The sequence below is a fragment of the Arachis stenosperma genome, chromosome 1, assembly GCF_014773155.1.
Source record: "Arachis stenosperma cultivar V10309 chromosome 1, arast.V10309.gnm1.PFL2, whole genome shotgun sequence".
Classification (NCBI taxonomy): domain Eukaryota; kingdom Viridiplantae; phylum Streptophyta; class Magnoliopsida; order Fabales; family Fabaceae; genus Arachis; species Arachis stenosperma.
The window spans coordinates 66265390-66285484 of NC_080377.1; the positions used below are offsets into that span (position 1 = coordinate 66265390).

The 20095-nt window shown below is 36.4% G+C and overlaps 2 pseudogenes; both read right to left on the bottom strand.

Moving 5' to 3' along the window:
• LOC130980671 (E3 ubiquitin-protein ligase AIRP2-like) overlaps positions 1-15554 on the bottom strand; it is a 40944-nt pseudogene extending 25390 nt beyond the window's left edge.
• A 633-nt stretch (positions 15555-16187) lies between these two features.
• Positions 16188-20095, bottom strand: part of LOC130980702 (E3 ubiquitin-protein ligase AIRP2-like) — a 48186-nt pseudogene continuing 44278 nt past the window's right edge.

The following is a 20095-nucleotide window of genomic DNA, read 5'->3' on the forward strand; positions in this document are numbered from 1 at the left end:
CTCCACTCAAGAGCTCTTTAATTTCTCTTCTGCATAATTGAGTTCATTTACATTCCCTTTACTGCTTCTTCTTCAATTTCTTGTTAATTGCTTTGAGAATTTGGATCAGGGAAGGCAGTTGAGATCTAGACTTTGCTATCTAGTCTCTGGAGTCCTGAGATCACATTTTCTTTTTGGTTCTTCTGTGAACCTCTGCTGCAATTAATTTCCTTACTGTTTGAGTTCTAATCACTTCTAATTCAATTTCTGCTCTATCAATTGTTGCAATTCAATTTCTCTTTGCTTAGATTCTGATATCCCAGTCCTCAAATCCCTTTTTCATTCAAGCAATTTATATTCCTTGCACTTTAATTTACTGCAATTTACATTTCTTGCACTTTATGTTTCAGTCATTTAATTTCTTGTTCTTTAAGATTCAGTCCTTTTACTTTCAGTTCCTTTTAATTTCTGCAATTCTTCCCTTCCCCCTTTACCTTTCCTGTTGTTTATTTACTGTTGGATACCAAACACTCAATCAATACTTGATTCGCTTGACTAAATCAACCACTAAACTAAAATTGCTCAATCCTTCAATCCCTGTGGGATCGACCTCACTCATGTGAGTTATTATTACTTGATGCGACCCGGTACACTTGCCGGTGAGTTTTGTGTCGGATCATTTTACGCACATCACAAGGTATTTAGCAACTTGCTCTTCAGTGACATACTCATCCTCCTCAGAGGAAGAATACTCATCAGAGCTCATGAATGGCAAAAGTAAATCCAATGGAATCTCTATGGTCTTAGTGTGAGCCTCAGATTCACACGGTTCCTCATTAGGAAACTCATTGGAGGCCAGTGGACGCCCATTGAGGTCTTCCTCAGTGGTGTTCACTGCCTCTTCCTCCTCTCCTAGTTCGGTCATGTAGGTCATGTTAATGGCCTTGCATTCTCCTTTTGGATTCTCTTCTGTATTGCTTGGAAGAGTACTAGGAGGGAGTTCAGTAATTTTCTTGCTCAGCTGACCCACTTGTGCCTCCAAATTTCTAATGGAGGACCTTGTTTCAGTCATGAAACTTCGAGTGGTTTTGATTAGATCAGATGCCATGGTTGCTAAGTCAGAGTGACTCTACTTAGAATTCTCTGTCTGTTGCTGAGAAGATGATGGAAAAGGCTTGCCATTGCTAAACCTGTTTCTTCCACCATTATTATTGTTGAAACCTTGTTGAGGTCTCTGTTGATCCTTCCATGAGAGATTTGGATGATTTCTCCATGAAGAATTATAGGTGTTTCCATAGGGTTCTCCCATGTAATTCACCTCTTCTATTGAAGGGTTCTCATGATCATAAGCTTCTTCTTCAGATGAAGTATCCTTAGTACTGCCTGGTGCATTTTGCATTCCAGACAGACTTTGAGAAATCAAATTGACTTGCTGAGTCAATATTTTGTTCTGAGCCAATATGGCATTCAGAGTATCAATCTCAAGAACTCATTTCTTCTGATTTGTCCCATTGTTCACAGGATTCCTTTCAGAAGTGTACATGAATTGGTTATTTGCAACCATTTCAATTAGTTCTTGAGCTTCTGTAGGCGTCTTCTTCAGATGAAGAGATCCTCCAGCAGAGCTATCCAAAGACATCTTGGACAGTTCAGACAGACCATCATAGAAAATACCTATGATGCTCCATTCAGAAAGCATGTCAGATGGACACTTTCTGATCAATTGTTTGTATCTTTCCCAAGCTTCATAGAGGGATTCTCCTTCCTTCTGTCTGAAGGTTTGGACTTCCACTCTAAGCTTACTCAATTTTTGAGGTGGAAAGAACTTTGCCAAGAAGGCATTGACTAGCTTTTCCCAAGAGTTCAGGCTTTCTTTAGGTTGTGAATCCAACCATATCCTAGCTCTGTCTCTTACAGCAAAAGGGAATAGCATAAGTCTGTAGACCTCAGGGTCAACCCCATTAGTCTTGACAGTGTCACAGATTTGCAAGAATTCAGCTAAAAACTGATGAGGATCTTCCAATGGAAGTCCATGGAACTTGCAATTCTGTTGCATTAGAGAAACTAATTGAGGTTTAAGCTCAAAGTTGTTTCCTTCAATGGCAGGGATAGAGATGCTTCTCCCATAGAAGTCGGGAGTAGGTGCAGTAAAGTCACCCAGTACCTTCCTTGCATTGTTGGCAATGTTGTTGTTTTCGGCTGCCATGGGTTCTTCTTCTTTGAAGATTTCTGTTAGGTCCTCTACAGAGAGTTGTGCCTTAGCTTCTCTTAGCTTTCTCTTCAAGGTCCTTTCAGGTTCAGGGTCAGCCTCAACAAGAATGCTTTTGTCTTTGCTCCTACTCATACGAAAGAGAAGAGAACAAGAAAATATGGAATTCTCTATGCCACAGTATAGAGATTCCTTGAGGTGTCAGAGGAAAAGAAAAATAGAAGGAAGAAGTAGAAGAATTCGAACTTATCAAGAGAGATGGAGTTCGAATTGTTCATTGAGGAATAGTGTTAGTCCATAAATAGAAGGATGTGAGAAGAGGGGAAGAAATTTTTGAAAATTAAGTAAAAGATTTTAAAAACATTTTGAAAAAAAACTAATTGATTTTCGAAAACTAAGAGTGGAAAAGAAATCAAGTGATTTTTGAAAAAGATTTTGAAATTAGAAATAAAAAAGATATGATTGAAAACTATTTTGAAAAAGATATGATTAAGAAGATATGATTGAAAAGTTATGGTTTTAAAAAGATGTGATTGAGAAGATATGATTTGAAAAACAAAAAAGATTTGATTTTAAAAATTAATGACTTGGCTAACAAGAAAAGATATGATTCAAACATTAAACCTTTCTCAACAGAAAAGGCAACATACTTGAAATGTTGAATCAAATCATTAATTGATAGCAAGTATTTTTGAAAATGGAAAGAAATTGATTTTGAAAAAGATTTGATTGAAAAGAAATTATTTGAAAAAGATTTGATTTTGAAAAAATTTTGAAAACTTGAAAAAAAAAATTTGAATTGAAAACAGAATCTTCCCTCTTGTGCCATCCTGGTGTTAAACGCCCAGAATGGTGCACATTCTGGCGTTTAACGCCCAAAACACTACCTTTTTGGGCGTTAAACGCCCAGCCAGGCACCCTGGCTGGCGTTTAAACGCCAGTTTGCCTTCTTCACTGGGCGTTTTGAACGCCCAGCTTTTTCTGTGTAATTCCTCTGCTGAATGTTCTGAATCTTCAATTCTACTGTCATCCCTCCCTTCTTGGAGACAACTTGGACAGGGCTCACCCAGGGGCTATCAGAAATAGGATAAATAATCCCAGCCTCTAGTAATTTAGTGACCTCTTTCTGCACTACCTCCTTCATGGATGGATTTAGCCGCCTTTGTGGTTGGACCACTGGTTTGGCATTATCCTCCAATAGGATCTTGTGCATGCATCTTGCTGGGCTAATGCCCTTAAGATCACTTATGGACCACCCAAGAGCTGTCTTGTGTGTCCTTAGCACTTGAATCAGTGCTTCCTCTTCCTGTGGATTTAAAGCAGAGCTTATGATTACAGGAAAGGTATCACCTTCTCCTAGAAATTCATATTTCAGGGATGGTGGTAATGGTTTGAGCTCGGGTTTGGGAGGTTTCTCCTCTTCCTGAGGGATTTTCAGAGGTTCTATTATTCTCTCTGATTCCTCCAAATCAGGCTGAACATCTTTAAAGATGTCCTCTAGCTCTGATTCGAGACTCTCAGTCATATTGATCTCTTCCACCAAAGAGTCAATAATGTCAGCGCCCATACAGTCATTTGATGTGTCTGGATGCTGCATAGCTTTTACAGCATTCAACTTGAACTCATCCTCATTGACTCTCAGGGTTACTTCCCCTTTTTGTACATCAATGAGAGTTCGTCCAGTTGCTAGGAAAGGTCTTCCTAGAATGAGAGTTGCACTCTTGTGCTCCTCCATTTCCAGTACTACAAAGTCAATTGGAAAGGCGAATGGCCCAACCTTGACAATCATGTCCTCAATTATGCCTGATGGATATTTAATGGAGCCATCAGCAAGTTGGAGGCATATCCGGGTTAGTTTGACTTCTTCAGTCAACCCAAGCTTTCTGATAGTGGATGCAGGTATTAGATTGATGCTTGCTCCAAGGTCACACAGGGCTGTCTTGGTGCAAGCACCTTCTAATGTGCATGGTATCATAAAGCTTCCTGGATCTTGAAGCTTTTCTGGTAAGCTTTTCAGAATGACTGCACTGCATTCTTCAGTGAGAAATACTTTTTCAGTTTCTCTCCAATCCTTCTTATGACTTAAGATCTCTTTCATGAACTTAGCATAAGAAGGTATTTGCTCAAGTGCCTCTGCAAACGGAATCTTTATTTCAAGAGTCCTTAGGTAGTCTGCAAAGCGGGCAAATTGCTTATCCTGCTCCGCTTGGCGGAGTTTCTGAGGATAAGGCATCTTGGCTTTATATTCTTCAACCTTAGTTGCTGCAAGTTTATTCCTTACAGAAGTGGTTGGAGAAGCCTTTTTAGAGGGGTTACTATCAGCACTCTTAGGTGTCTGATTCCCCATTGGCGTTTGAACGCCAGGATTGGGTGGAAAATGGGCGTTTAACGCCAACTTTTCCCCCTTTTCTTGCGTTTGAACGCCAGAACTGGGTAGGGAATGGGCGTTTAACGCCAGCTTTCCCCCCTCTTCTGGCATTTGAACGCCAAGAGTATTCCTCTCTGGGCTCTTACTGTCCTCAGAGGGATTTTGGATAGTGGTTTGGCTATCCTCTGTCAATTGTTCCTTTATTGGCTTTTTGCTACTTTGAGCAGTGTTATTCAATGTCTTCCCACTCCTCAGTTGAACTGCTTGGCATTCTTCTGTTATCTGTTTAGATAGCTGCTGTTTTGCCTGATTCAACTGTGATTCTATGTTCTTGTTAGCAATTTTAGTTTCTTGGAGCATCTCTTTAAATTCTGCTAACTGTTTTGTCATCAGGTGTAATTGCTGATTAAGCTCAATCATGTGTTCTTGAGGATTAGGATCAGTGGCTACTGCCATAACTTCTTCTTTTGTAGAGAACTCATTGCTAGAGTACAAATGTTGATTTCTAGCAACAGTATCTATAAGCTCTTAAGCCTCTTCAATCATCTTCCTCATATGTATAGATCCACCAGCTGAGTGGTCTAGAGACATCTGAGCTTTTTCTGTAAGCCCATAGTAGAAGATGTCTAATTGTACCCACTCTGAAAACATTTCAGAGGGGCATTTTCTTAGCATACCTCTATACCTCTCCCAGGCATTATAAAGGGATTCATTATCCTCTTGTTTAAAGCCTTGGATGTCCAGCCTTAGCTGTGTCATCCTTTTTGGAGGGTAAAATTGATTCAGGAATTTGTCTGATAACTGTCTCCATGTTTTTATGCTTACTGTAGGTTGGTTATTCAACCACCTCTTAGCTTGATCTTTTACAGCAAATGGAAATAGTAATAGTCTGTAGACATCCTGATCCACCTCTTTATCACGTACTGTGTCAGAAATTTGTAAGAACTGTGCCAGAAACTCAGTAGGTTCTTCCTGTGGAAGACCGGAATACTGGCAATTTTGCTGCACCATGATAATGAGTTGAGGATTTAGCTCAAAGCTGCTTGCTTTGATGGGAGGTACACAGATGCTACTCCCATATGCAGTTATAATGGGGTTAGCATATGACCCCAGAGTCCTTCTGGACTGTTCAATTCCACTTAGGTCCATGATGGAGAAAGGGAATATGATATGGATTCACAAGTAAAGTATATATATATTTTTTTTAACTAAAAGTGACCGAAAAAAAATAAAATAAAATAAATGGAAAATAAAATTTCGAAAATTAAAAGAAAATAAGATCAAAGAAAAATGAGAACCAAATCAATTAGTTAATTAAAAAGATTTTGGAATTAGCAATTGAAAATATATGATTGAAAATTATTTTGAAAAAGATTTGATTTTTGAAAAGAGGAAAGAGAAAAACAACAAAATGACACCAAACTTAGAATTTTTAGAAAATCAAACACAAATTTTGGAAAATTTTAAAGGAAAAACACAAAGAAGACACCAAACTTAGAATTTTTAAAGAACAAGAAAGGACTAAGAACATGCAAATTCGAAAAATTAAAAGGAAAACAAAAGCATGCAATTGACACCAAACTTAAAATATGAAACTAAACTCAATTAAAAGACTCTAAACCAACAAAAATAAAACAGTCCTAATCTAAGCAACAAGATAGACCGTCAGTTGTCCAAACTCAACAATCCCCGGCAACGGCGCCAAAAACTTGGTGCACGAAATTGCAATCACACTTTTGCAATCCCGCACAACTAACCAGCAAGTGCACTGGGTCGTCCAAGTAATACCTTACGTGAGTAAGGGTCGATCCCACGGAGATTGTTGGCTTGAAGCAAGCTATGGTTATCTTGTAACTCTTAGTCAGGATATCAATAATTATCAGGGTTGATTGTAAAAAACAAAAGAACATGAAATAAGTACTTGTTTTGCAGTAATGGGAAACAGGTTGAGGTTTTGGAGATGCTCTGTCTTCTGAACCTCTGCTTTCCTACTATCTTCTTCTTCAAACACGCAAGGCTCCTTCCATGGCAAGCTGTATGTAGGGTTTCACTGTTGTCAATGGCTACCTCCCATCCTCTCAGTGAAAATGTTCAACGCGCTCTGTCACAGCACGGCTAATCATCTGTCGGTTCTCAATCGGGTTGGAATAGAATCCAGTGATTCTTTTGCGTCTGTCACTAACGCCCAGCCCTCAGGAGTTTGAAGCTCATCACAGTCATTCAATCCTTGAATCTTACTCAGAATACCACAGACAAGGTTTAGACCTTCCGGATTCTCTTGAATGCTGCCATCAATTCTAGCTTATACCACGAAGATTCCGATTAAAGAATCTAAGAGATATCTACTCAATCTAAGATAGAACGGAGGTGGTTGTCAGGCACACGTTCATAGTTGAGAATGATGATGAGTGTCACGGATCATCACATTCATCAGGTTTAAGAACAAGTGATATCTTAGAATGGAAGCAAGCATGATTGAATGAAAAACAATAGTAATTGCATTAATCCATCAAGACATAGCAGAGCTCCTCACCCCCAACCATGGGGTTTAGAGACTCATGCTGTAGAAGATACAATGAGAAACGTGTAAAGTGTCATGAGGTATAGATACAATGTCAAAAGATCCTATTAATAGTGAACTAGTAACCTAGGGTATACATAAATGAGTAAATGACGTAAAAATCCACTTTCGGGGTCCACTTAGTGTGTGCTTGGGCTGAGCATTAAAGCTTTCATGTGTAGAGACTTTTTCTGGAGCTAAACGCCAGCTTTTATGCCAGTTTGGGCGTTTAACTCCAATTTTTATGCCAGTTCCGGCGTTAAACGCTGGGAATTCTGAAACTGATTTGCAACGCCGATTTGGGCCATCAAATCTGGGGCAAAATATGGACTATTATACATTGCTGAAAAGCCCAGGATGTCTACTTTCCAACGCCGTTGAGAGCGCGCCAATTGGGCTTCTGTAGCTTCAGAAAATCCACTTCGAGTGCAGGGAGGTCAGAATCCAACAGCATCTGCAGCCCTTTTCAGCCTTTGAATCAGATTTTTGCTCAGGACCCTCATTTTCAGCCAGAAAATACCTGAAATCACAGAAAAACACACAAACTCATAGTAAAGTCCAGAAAAGTAAATTTTAACTAAAAAGTAATAAAAATATACTAAAAACTAACTAAAACACACTAAAAACATACTAAAAATAATGCCAAAAAGCGTATAAATTATCCGCTCATCATTGCACAACCTCCAATGCGAATATCTTATGAAGAACTAGATGGAATTACCCAAGACACATGTTTCCTTGATGATGATGATCACCAGTCAAGTCCTCCTAGTGATGAACTTGCATCCGCAAGTGAATTCTTTGAGACAGAAGAATCTTCCCCAAGTGAATACGAAGATGATGCAGAGGTAGACTTTTCTCAACCTCCTAATTATGACTCAAGTGATGGGGAAGATATGGAAGACTTTGACCAGGACATGGCTGGAATGGAAAAGGTTTGCAAGAAAGTGGAGGAATTCACTAAAGACCACAAGGGAGTAGAGCTTGCAGAACTACTAAAAACACTGATACCAAGGCCACTACCAACCAACACAAACTTCAAGTGGGTAAAATCCTTGACTCTTATCTTTATTTTTCCACTCGAATACGATTTAATTGAAACAGATGGCCAGCTCAGAGCTCTCTGCGGCTTTAATAGTAAGAGGGAAATGGCTCGTACTCAGAGCTGGTGCACAAGGTTCAATAAGGTTCCACGCTTCAACTCGAAGTGCAAGGATTGGTATCATGCTCAATCGAATGGATCTCGAAAAACGTTTGGTCATCTTGGTGAGAATCTAATTTCCAAACCGCCCGGATGAAAAAGAATAGATCAAAACGAAAGCAGATTTGGAACCAAAGTTTGGGATCCTGGAATATATTCTGATATTCATCACCCCGGGTGCCTGAAAATCTGTTTGAAGCTACTCAGAAGCTTCACATACCTAGTTTGGGACCCCGGAGGCTATTGAAACTCCAAACATTGGTGGAGATTTTTGGATGAGTTCAAGCACAAGCCGCCATAACAGGAAGCTCCTCAATTGTTCAACTTAAGGACTTTAACTAAAAGTGCTAGGTGGGAGACAACCCACCATGGTATGATCGTTCCTTTTTTATTTTTATTTAGTTTTATTTGTTTTCAAGTTTTTCATTGAACCTGGAGTTACTCATAACATTCATATCATTTTGCATTCTGCATACTGCATATTAAAAAAAAATGCCAAGCGACGCGACCGCATCAGCGACGCGTCCGCGTCGCAAGGAGAGGGGAGAAAATAAAAACGAACAGAGAGTCACGCGAGAGCGTGGCTGGAGGCGTGCCAATGGCACAAATCATCCCACACGACCGCGTCGCTGACATGACCGTGTCATATGGGAATAATGGCCTCCCACATGACCGCGTACCCCACACGGCCGCGTGCCCTGGATTTTGACGTAAAAGGGTGCATGATAAACCCATATTTTGTGATATATTCTGTGCTTAGTTTGAGTGATTTATTCAATCCTTTACCCACTTATTCATATTAATTGCATAGTTTTACTTTTCCTTCCTTATTATGTGATGTATGTAAAAAACATGTTTCCTATACTTTAAAAATTAATTATTTTAATTACCTTTATTTCCACTCGATGCCATGATTAGTGTGTTGAGTAGTTTCAGATCTTCTAAGGCAGGAATGACTTAAAGGATGGAAAAGGAAACATACAAAAATGGAAGGAAAGCATAAAATGGAGTTTTGGAGAAACTGGCATCCACGCGACCGCATGGACGACGCGGCCGCATGCCAAGCGCGAAGAAGCAGTGACGCGACCGCATGGCTGACGTGACCGCGCGCCTAACGAAGAACACCTATGACGCGGCCGTATGACTGACGTGACCGCGCAACAAGGAAAACTCCAATTGACGCGACCGCGTGACCCACACGGACGCGTGACAGAGGCCACGCACCAAAAATTGCAGAAAATGCTCATAGCGGATTCTGAAGCTCTTTTTGGCCCAAATCCAAGTCCAGAAGCCATAGACCAGAGGTTATAAAATGAGGGAATGCATCCATTCAAAGTGTCGAGACATTTTTAGTTACTTTGGATGATTTAGATCTAGTTTTGAGAGAGGTTCTCTCCTCTCTCTCTTTAGGATTAGGATTTAGGATTTATGACTTCTCTTAGTTTTAGGAGTGACTCTCAATCCCAGGTTCAATGTTCTTTCACTCTATGTTATTTCTTATTTTCAGAAATTTGAATGCTTGCTTGTATTAGTTATGTTGCCTATTTGGCCTATGCCACTTTCATGATGATTTTCTTATTTAATGATATTTGAGGTATTTCAGTTTAATATTGCTTTCTTTACTTATGCCATTGATTCTTCCCAATCTGAAGACGCTTTTATTCCAGTAGATTTAATTTCCTTCCTTTTGGTCTTGGTTAAGAAATCAGTAACTTAGGAGTTATCTTAGCTCAAGATAATTGATAACTGTTATCTTTGCTAATTGAACTGAACTTCAATAATCCCAACCTTTTCTTAGGAAATAAATAGGATTCGAAAGTCTAACTAATTAGTCCCTTAACTTTCCTTTGCTCTAGCAAAGGTCAACTAAGTGGAATTAAGATTCAACTTTCATTATTATTGCTAAGAATAACAAAGTCTGGACTTCCAATTTCTCATACCTTGCTAAAAGTTTACTTTACAGTATTTATTTATTCTAATTGCTATTTAAATTAATTGCCATATTCACTCCTCATTCTTGAAACCCCAAATTTACAATCTCCATAACCAATAATAAGAACATACTTCCTTGCAATTCCTTGAGAAGACGACTCGAGGTTTAAATACTTCGGTTATCAATTTATTTAGGGGTTTGTTACTTGTGACAACCAAAACATTTGTATGAAAGGACTTTTGTTGGTTTAGAAGCTATACTTGCAATGGAAATTTATTCTGAATTCTAGACCACGCAAAAGTTCTCTCATCAGTGCACAACCAATTATTGTGCTAGAGTGGTGTTGGATTGGTGCTGAACGCACAATTCTACCCACGTGGCCGCGTGACCCACGCGACCGCGTCACATTCTTCTAAAGCCCACTCACGCGATCGCATGCCCCATGCGATTGCGTCACCCCAAATTTGGGAAATAAAATAATTCGAACAAAGAGTTGTGCAGGCGCGAGGCTACACTCGCGCCAGAAGCATAACATGTGTCACGCGACCGCATGACCGACGCGACCGCGTTGATTAACTTAAAGCGCAAGTCATGCGACCGCGTGCCCCACGCGTCCGCATCGCTTGCGCCGCACAGCTTATCCTAATTTGCCAAATATCTTACCTTTTCTTCCCCAATCCTAATTCTTCCCTCCCTCCTTTCTTACTCACTTCTTTCCCTTCTCATTCTTCTTATCTTTCATCTTATTTATTTGCATATTCCATTCATTGCATTTTAATTTAGTGTATATTCTTCCTTCTTTTCTAAATTCATTATTTTTCCTTTGGTGTTGAATTTTCTTATTTAACTGTTGCATCTTCTCTTGAATTATTTTGAGTGCTTAGTGACTTGTTTTATTCTGGTTAGGTAATCTTATTTATATCAATGCCAATCTTTTATACCTGTATCACTTTTGCGTTGACATGAATTTATATTATCTCTCCTTACCCACACTCTCTTCCCTCATTTTTGCAAATTTTTACATTATTGATATGCCATGTGTCTCTCCTATTTTCTTACTTGCATGTTGTAACTACCATGTAATTGAGACCCCCATTATTTGGCATTAACCTACCCAGACTTTATTTATATTCTTATTTTTATTTCTGGGTTACTTTTTCTTCTTTTCCCTCTTCTTTCAGGATGGCCACCACAAAGAGAGAGGAAAAGCTTCTTACTGAGGAGACAAACAAGTTCATATGCTCAATCTTTAGAGAAAAGCATCAGTTGAAGCAACCCGTCCACCTGCACATCTTAGCATGCACCGAGGACGGTGCAATCTTTAAGTGTGGGGAGGTCGATACCGATCTCCATGGGTTAGTTACTCTTTTATGTCAACACCAATGGTTTATTTTCCTTGTTAGTTATTGCATTTGCATGTTTGATTGCATATTTTACCACTTGGTTGAAGTAATAAATTTCTTTTCAAGACTTTATTTTATAATATTTCACTAATTTAAATTGAAAATTTTTTTGTGTTAAATTTGTTTGAAGTTGTATTTGGAACATGGTTTTTGAGCCAAAGAACACACAACCTGTGAGATTTTAAGCTTATTTACATGGTTACATTATTTAACCATAAATTTTTATTTTTGTGTGTTTTCTTCTCTATAATTGTAATCTTTGCTTTATTCCATTCTATATGTCCAATATTTAATATATTTACATGCTTGCATATGATTGAGGGCATTGTTTGGTTCTAGCTCACTTATCCCAAAATTAGCCTACCTTTTACATAACCCTTGTTAGCCCCCTTGAGCCTTTAATTCCCTCTTATTCTATAAACCACAACACTAGCCTTAAGCAGAAAAACAAATTTAAAATCCCAAGTTGAATCCTTGGTTAGCTTAAGATAAAAAATTGTGTAATTGTTTAAGTGTGGGAAACCTATTGGGAACATGGATGATAAAAACAAAGGGTGGAAAGTTGAAAAGAATGAAATAATTCAAAATAAAATTTTTGGGAAGCATGCTCATGTAAAATCAAAATAATTGAATTACCATGTGCATTAAAGCAATGCACATGGGACAGAATTAAAACTAATGCATGAGCATGTAACATCAAAAGTGGGAAAAATATGGGAGAATAGGTAAAGAAGCTTTGCTTTACAAACTATGTATGTTAGGTGAGATCTTAGACTAATCAAGGATTCACTTAATTAGCTCACTTAGCCTTATATACATATCCCTACCTTTACCTCAGCCCCATTACAACCCTGAAAAGACCTCATGATGTTTGCATTAGTATATTAAATATTTGTTGATTAGTTAGATGAAGAACGAAGTTTAGAAAGCATGATTAGAGAAGAATAGAGTGATTGACCCTAGACACTTGAGAGATTAGAGTGATATACACTACCAGTGAGGGTTCAATGCTTGATTCTATGTTTCCTGCTTTCATTAGATATCTTCTTACAAGTTTACTTACTTTTTATTCTGTGATTTGAATTAGTGGAATTTAATTCATATTTGTCTTGAAGAACTTATTTACTTTTAACCAAGTAGGTAGAAACATTTGCATTTAGTTGCATTCATAGGTTGCATCTCATACATTCTATCATTCCTCTTCATCTCTTTATAGTTTCTCTTGAGCTTAGCATGGGGACATGCTATCGTTTAAGTGTGGGGAGGTTGATAAACCACTATTTTATGGTTTATCTTATGCTCAATTGAGTGGTTTTTATCAACTCTTTACCCACTTATTCATACTATTTGCATGAGTTTACGTTTTCCTTCCAGATTTTGTGCTCTGATTGAAAACATGCTTCTTTGGTCTTATATTTGTTAATATTAATCCTCTGTTATTACCATTAGATGCCGTGATATGTGTGTTAAGTGATTTCAGGGATTACAGGGCATGAATGACTCAGAGGTTGGAAAGGAAGCATGCAAAAGTGGAAGGAATACAAGAAGTTGAAGAAATTGCTAAGCTGTCCAGCCTGACCTCTTCGCACTCAAATGACCATAACTTGAGCTACGGAGATCCAAATGAGATGGTTCTAGTTGCGTTGGAAAGCTAACACCCGGGGCTTCGCAACGATATATAATTTACTATAGCTGCCCCGACGCCAGATGATGCAAATGCGTGGATCACGCGGCCGCGTGACTTGGCAGGAACACAACCCACGCTAACGCGTGGACAACGCCTCCGCGTCACTCTTCCGCGACCTGTACGGACCAGAAAGCGCTGGGAGTGATTTCTGGGCTGTTTTTGACCCAGTTTTCAACCCAGAACACACAGATTAGAGGCTATAAAGTGGGGGAGTGCATCCATTCATAAGGAGGTTCTCAGAATTCACTTTTCATATTTTAGATGTAGTTTGTAGAGAGGGAGGCTCTCTCCTCTCTCTTAGAATTTAGGATTAGGATTTTTAGAAATTAGGAATTTATCTCATCTTCACATCAGGTTCAATATTTCTCTATTTTGACTTCTCTTCTACTTTGAGATACTTTAATGCTTTTATTTGTATTTGATTTATGTTGCCCAATTGGCTTATGAACTTTTCTATGTTAGATTTCATTGCTTCGAATGTATGTTATTTGAGGTATTCCAGATATTTATGATTTTAATTTAGCTTTCTACATTCTTGGCTTTGGTTGATTAATTGGTGACTCTTGGGTTATCAAACTCATTGTTGATTGAAAATTGGAATTCTTCAAGAATTGATTCGAGATCCAATAACTCTAACTTTTCCCAAGGAAAGACTGGGACTTGAGGATTCAAATTAATTCATTCACTTGACTTACCTTCATAGTTAGAGGTTAACAAAGTGGGAGAAAAATCCAATTCTCATCACAATTGATAAGGATAACTAGGATAGGACTTCCAGTTCTCATACCTTGCCAAGAGTTTATTTTACAGTCAATTATTTATTTTACTTGTCATTCATCATAATTGTCCCTCATTCTTAAAACCCCCAATTTACAAACTCATAACCAATAATAAGAACATACGTCCCTGTAATTCCTTGAGAAGATGACCCGAGGTTTAAATACTTCGGTTATCAATTTATTTAGGGGTTTGTTACTTCTGACAACCAAAACGTTTGTAAGAAAGGATTCTTGTTGGTTTAGAAGCTATACTTGCAACAGGAATTTATTCTGAATTCTAGACCACGCAAAAATCCTCTCTTCACCCTGCATCTAAAAAATAACAACAAAGTATGGAATGAGAATCGGAGGTTCTCAGTATGGTAATAGTACCCGATAATGTAAGATGTAAGACCCCGGGATGCCAGAGGCAATCCTAGAGCTTCATACTAAATAGATATCCAACTTATCAAAATAAATAACTTAAACCATAAATAATAACAGGATTATCTACACTTAGGGGATTTCTAACTAATACTAATCACACCGCTGTATCCCACAGCCTTCGCCAACCTAACCTCCGTACGACCCATCGACACCGCCTACCAAACCTCCTCAATCCCAGAAGAAAGCACAAATAATGCAGACAAGTAAAGCACAAGTAAGATACATGTATAACAAATAGAACAATTAGCAAGTAAACATTTGATTCATTTAGGCATAACAGAAATTAAGCAAAGCAATAAAATAGGTAGAAGATGCATGTGATGAATGCCTTTTCTATTGGATCATGATATCACTTGTCGGTCTATAAATGCCAACCCGACACATTCTTCCGAATGTAGCCTTCCTACCATGTCCAGAGATATAGGCTCTGCACACTCATGTAGCAGGGAGTTTGCTATGTCAGAGATATAGGCTCTGCACACTCATGCAGCAGAGAATGTTATGCGAGCGGGATACAACCTCAGCCCTCACATCTCAACGTAAGTGGGATTAACTACCGTCCATACGCCGACGCCGTGACCTTGACAAGTGGAAGACTGCCACAGTCCTTGTTCGAGCTGCATGGCGACTCAACAGTATCAGCATAAAGCAATATATCAGTGGCTTTCACAAATCATTTTCAGTATTCAGCCCACTCTGAGCCCTTGACTTGTCTCAACATTATCAATACGAAATTCACAATTCATTATTTCAATCGTTACTACAACACTCCGCCATCTTACTCAACTAATCCATCTTCAGTACTCCAAAAACCTTAGTCTCCATCTTCAAAATTCATATAGAAATTCACTAAAATAAATCACTAACTCATCTTTAGTAATATGAGAACCTAAGTCCTCGATAGTACTCGTAAACAGCATTTGAAGGAAGTTTAGAAAGTTAGAGAATCCTTGAAATCAAAGAAAAATCATTTTTCAGATAAACAGGGTCTATAAGTACGCATACCCATTGTATACGTACGCATACATAAAATTTTCCCCATTTCGCATATGCATACAAGAGCTTGCGTACGCATTGGTGCCAAACAGAATGACACGCTCGCGTATGGGTGGTTCGCGTACGCATACACCTCCAGAATTTATCCCTCTTGCGTACGCATACAAGAGTTTGCTTATTAATAGGTGCCAAAAAGAATGGCACTCTCCCATATGGGTTGTTCGCGTACACATACCCCTCCAGAATTGCAAAATTTGGTAAAGTTGCAGAAATCAGTTTTTTAACACCAAACTTTAAACGTTCATAACTTCTTCTACAAAAATTCATTTTTATCAAAATTTATATCAATTTAAAAATCTTTAAATGAACTTTAATTCAAGAGAAATTTCAACTAATTTAAAAAACTGAGACTCAAGTTATGATCTGTCAAAATTCACCAAAAACTGGTTTTTACTAAAAATTAACTAGGTTCTCAAACTTCCAAAATTCACAGTCAAAACCAAATATCCTACTACCAAAATAGTTCCAATAAACCTAAATGATGTTTATACACCTTCCAATTCATTCCTCTTCCTACCATCATGCAATTTCACTAATTTCATAAAAAATTGTCCCTTACCTTCCTCAAATTATCAATGTTTACACTCTAAGCATCATTTCTCCATGTCCAACCTTTATCAATATCAATAAGCTCATAATTCACTATCAACACTCCAATCATCATTTTCAAACCTCATTTCAATAATGAATAACGACATTAAAGTTCAACATCACAATTCATCAAATCAAAAACACCATCATGCATAATTAAATTCAATAATTTCCAACAATCAATTCAATCATATCCTAAGGTCCACTAGCCTAAGTGTCCAGAAATATTACATATTACATAGAGAAAACCGAAACCATACCTTGACCGATCCCCAATATGCATAACGCACCAAAATATGGATCCCACAATCTTCCAAAAAGCCAAGACAACTCCAACAAGCACCAAAACTCAAACTAACATCACACACACACACACACACACACACACACACACACACACACACATATATATATCAAAATCAAAACCTAAGGTTCACAAAAACAACTAAACACAAAGTTTTAGTGAGACTTTATCTTACCCAACGAGATTAGGGGCAAAACTAAACAATTACTTGCTACTAGAGATCACCTAAACAATCAAAATCACAAAACTTACTCAAAAACCAAACCCTAAAACGCAGAATTCTTAGGGCTGGAAATTGGAGCTTGAGTTTACATTTCTTACCAACAAAGTTTAGATAGAAACGAAGAGTTCCATGAGAGTTTTGCATGGCCGAAAATGACTCGTCAATCGGAGCTCCGTAACTCAAGATATGGCTCTCGGAAGATTGTGATAAATAGTACTACCCTCCCCTCTCTCTCAATCCGCGTTTCTCTCTCTCTCTTTGGTGCTGAAATGAGGATGCAAATCCTTATTAAAGGTCTTATATAAGTTGGACTTGGGCCCAACTTCGGTCCGGTCTAACTCGTTAGTGTTTTAGGTCCGTTTGACCCACTTTGGGCTAAAACTATTAAGATTTGCGCCCGATTTTCAATTCTAAATTATTTTTTTTCTTTCAAAACAATAAATTAAATTTTTAAAATTTTATTTTTCTTAAAACACGGTATCGAACAGACTAGAGCTGGTATTGCCAGCTTAAGTACCGGTACACATTTTTACAAAAATCTTTCGCAAAAGATACATTTTTCAATTCAAAAAAATTCATTGAATTCAAATTTCACCTTTTTTGTTTTAAAATATCATTTCTATATTTTTGAATCTATCCCGAGCAATTTAAAGTTATTATTTTATTAAAGCGATTTTACGTAAAAATTTCGTTTCTTACATTAACAAAAAAAAATCTTACTCTAGTTTCGCCCTCCATTATCCTTACCACGCATACTTTTCTATTTATTTGTAATCACTAATAAATCACTCATGTAACCACTAATATAACCACTTATATAACAATCCTATTTAATTTAACAACGGTAAATAATGACTACCATTATAACAAACAAAAGGCAAAAATATAAAAACAACACATTAAATCATATTTTAAAAGGAAAATTTCGCACTAACCTCTTCATTGATGACACCAGCTATATGGGTGACCCCATCCGAACGATAAAATCAGTTCGGGTTATCCCCCATCAGTTGAATATTCTGTTGAACACTTTGTTGGAGTTGTAAAGAAAGAGTTTTCTCTGGGATCTAGTGGGGGCAGAGGTTTGAGATGATAGTTCGAATGAGCTTAATTCGAACTCTTTTTATAGAGAAAGGCTTTGTAATTCGAATGGGTGCAATTCGAATTACCATGGACAGCCTAAATCGTGTGTAATTTGAAACAGCCTATTTCAAATTACTATATGCACTAAACCGTGGGCTAGTTTAACTTAGGCTGATTCGAACTAGCAGGAAGTCATGTGTGTAATTCAAATTAATGTGATTCGAATTACTTTAATGAAGAGCATGCATGCATAATTCAAATGTAAGTGATTTGAATTACTATTGGTTTGTATAATTCGAATAAACCTCATTCGAATTATATGAAATTGTCGTTCTGATAGATTTTTGTTGCATTTTTTCTTTCAGTAAAATCGTGTAATATCTGCCTTTATTTAGTTTAATTGTGTCATTTGTCCTATTATATATTTATATAAATTAGCTTATAGTCTCTTTGATTCGCAGTTTTCATTTTGATTTTTTTTAAGTATATTCATAAATTAATATTTTTAAATAAGTTGTAACGATGATTATTATGAATAAAAGATAGAATATATATAATAGTTTTGCCAAAGGTTAATTTGTTAATACTCTTAAAAAATGTTTATTAGTCACCCTTCTTATCCTAATTCCTATTGATGTATTGAATTCAGTTAAGAAACAATATTAGATATATTTCATATAATTCGATATATGATTTATTTGCGTAAATTTTTACGAAAAGATATTTTTTAAGTGATTTTTTAAAATATTTTAAAAAAATAAAAATAATTTTATATTTAAATATTTTATATAAAAATTTATTTTTATTTAACAATTATGTTTAGATACGATAATATAAAAATATTTTTTTGTTATTTATAATGTTAAAATCATCTTTTTTTAGTAAAAAAGATCTTTTTAATAAAAAATATAAATTAAAATTAAAAAAAAAGAATTTTTTTTAGTATTTTTATTAATTAAAATTTTGTTAAATACATTAAAAAATAAAATAAAAATTTATTAAAAATTATTTTTTTAACAACTTAATGATACTCAAATAAATTCATAATCTTTAAAAATTTTACAAACAAATAATAATTGGGACCAAAAAAATTGACCAGATTCTGTACATTGATGGCTGGCAATTTTTATCAGTGTACATACTTTTCAATTCAATTAAGTACTCATAATACATAAAGAAAATAGCATCCGTGATATATTCAGGTAGGTTGTTTATAAATAGATAGAGAAGTAATATATCCTCTTTGTATATTTCTTGCACATCAATCACATCATGTTAGAACCCACAAATCCCTTGACTTAATTCTCTTTGAACTTTCCCTGCAAAATGGACAAGATTTTGATCTTGTGTTCCTGTAAGAGCCAAAAAAAAAGTGAGATGGAAAAAGACGGGTTGACATTTAAAATTAATTTCACGTGTTTATTCTTATAAAAATTAAAGGATTAATTGTACCTATTATATTTGAAAAATTAAAATATTGTACCAATTTATATTTCATCAAACGATAAATTGAATAATGTTTAGAATATCAGGGAGCTAATAGTTTTAGAGTAAAAAAAATATAGAATTAATGTTGGTTCAAATATAAATTTTAAAATAAAATAAAGAAAAGTGTTAATCACCTGACATTTTCTTAAATTAATAGAATATTTCCTATAACTTATATAAAGTAATGTAATTTTGAACACATAACATAATTACCAATCATTGTAGCAATATATACACATGGCATGGCAGCAAGCAACTAGGTAAAACTATCTTGGTGCAAGGCTCTACTAGGCAAATGCCACATTCATTTTCTCTCTCCATGTGTCTGAATCATAAGGTTTTCTATTATCTTCAGTACTACTATTGATGCTTCCCATTTGGTACCTTTTCCTGAGTAATGTTAGCATCTACTAAATCACCCTGAAGTTGCATGAGAGAAGGTAATATAACACCTGTAGTTATGGATTTTAAATTAGTAAAAGGGTATATTAGACTGAGTTCTCTTTGATATATATTAGACAATACTTATTACATATTACACTTTTCTAGAAGTATATACTAACATGTCATTTAAGTTATATAACATTTAATTGTCTTGTATTTTAAAAATGCAACACTAAGTCACTAGCCTTCCTTGTAAATAAGATATTTATCTATGTAACTCTGACCAATCAAATAGCAAGATGTGTAATACCACATCATCTCCCAGAAAGTAAAGACATCTTCCTCTATAAAAATGGTGCCTTCTATGGTATCCAACATGAGTTGTCAAACTTATAAAAAAGAATTAAAATTTTATTATTTT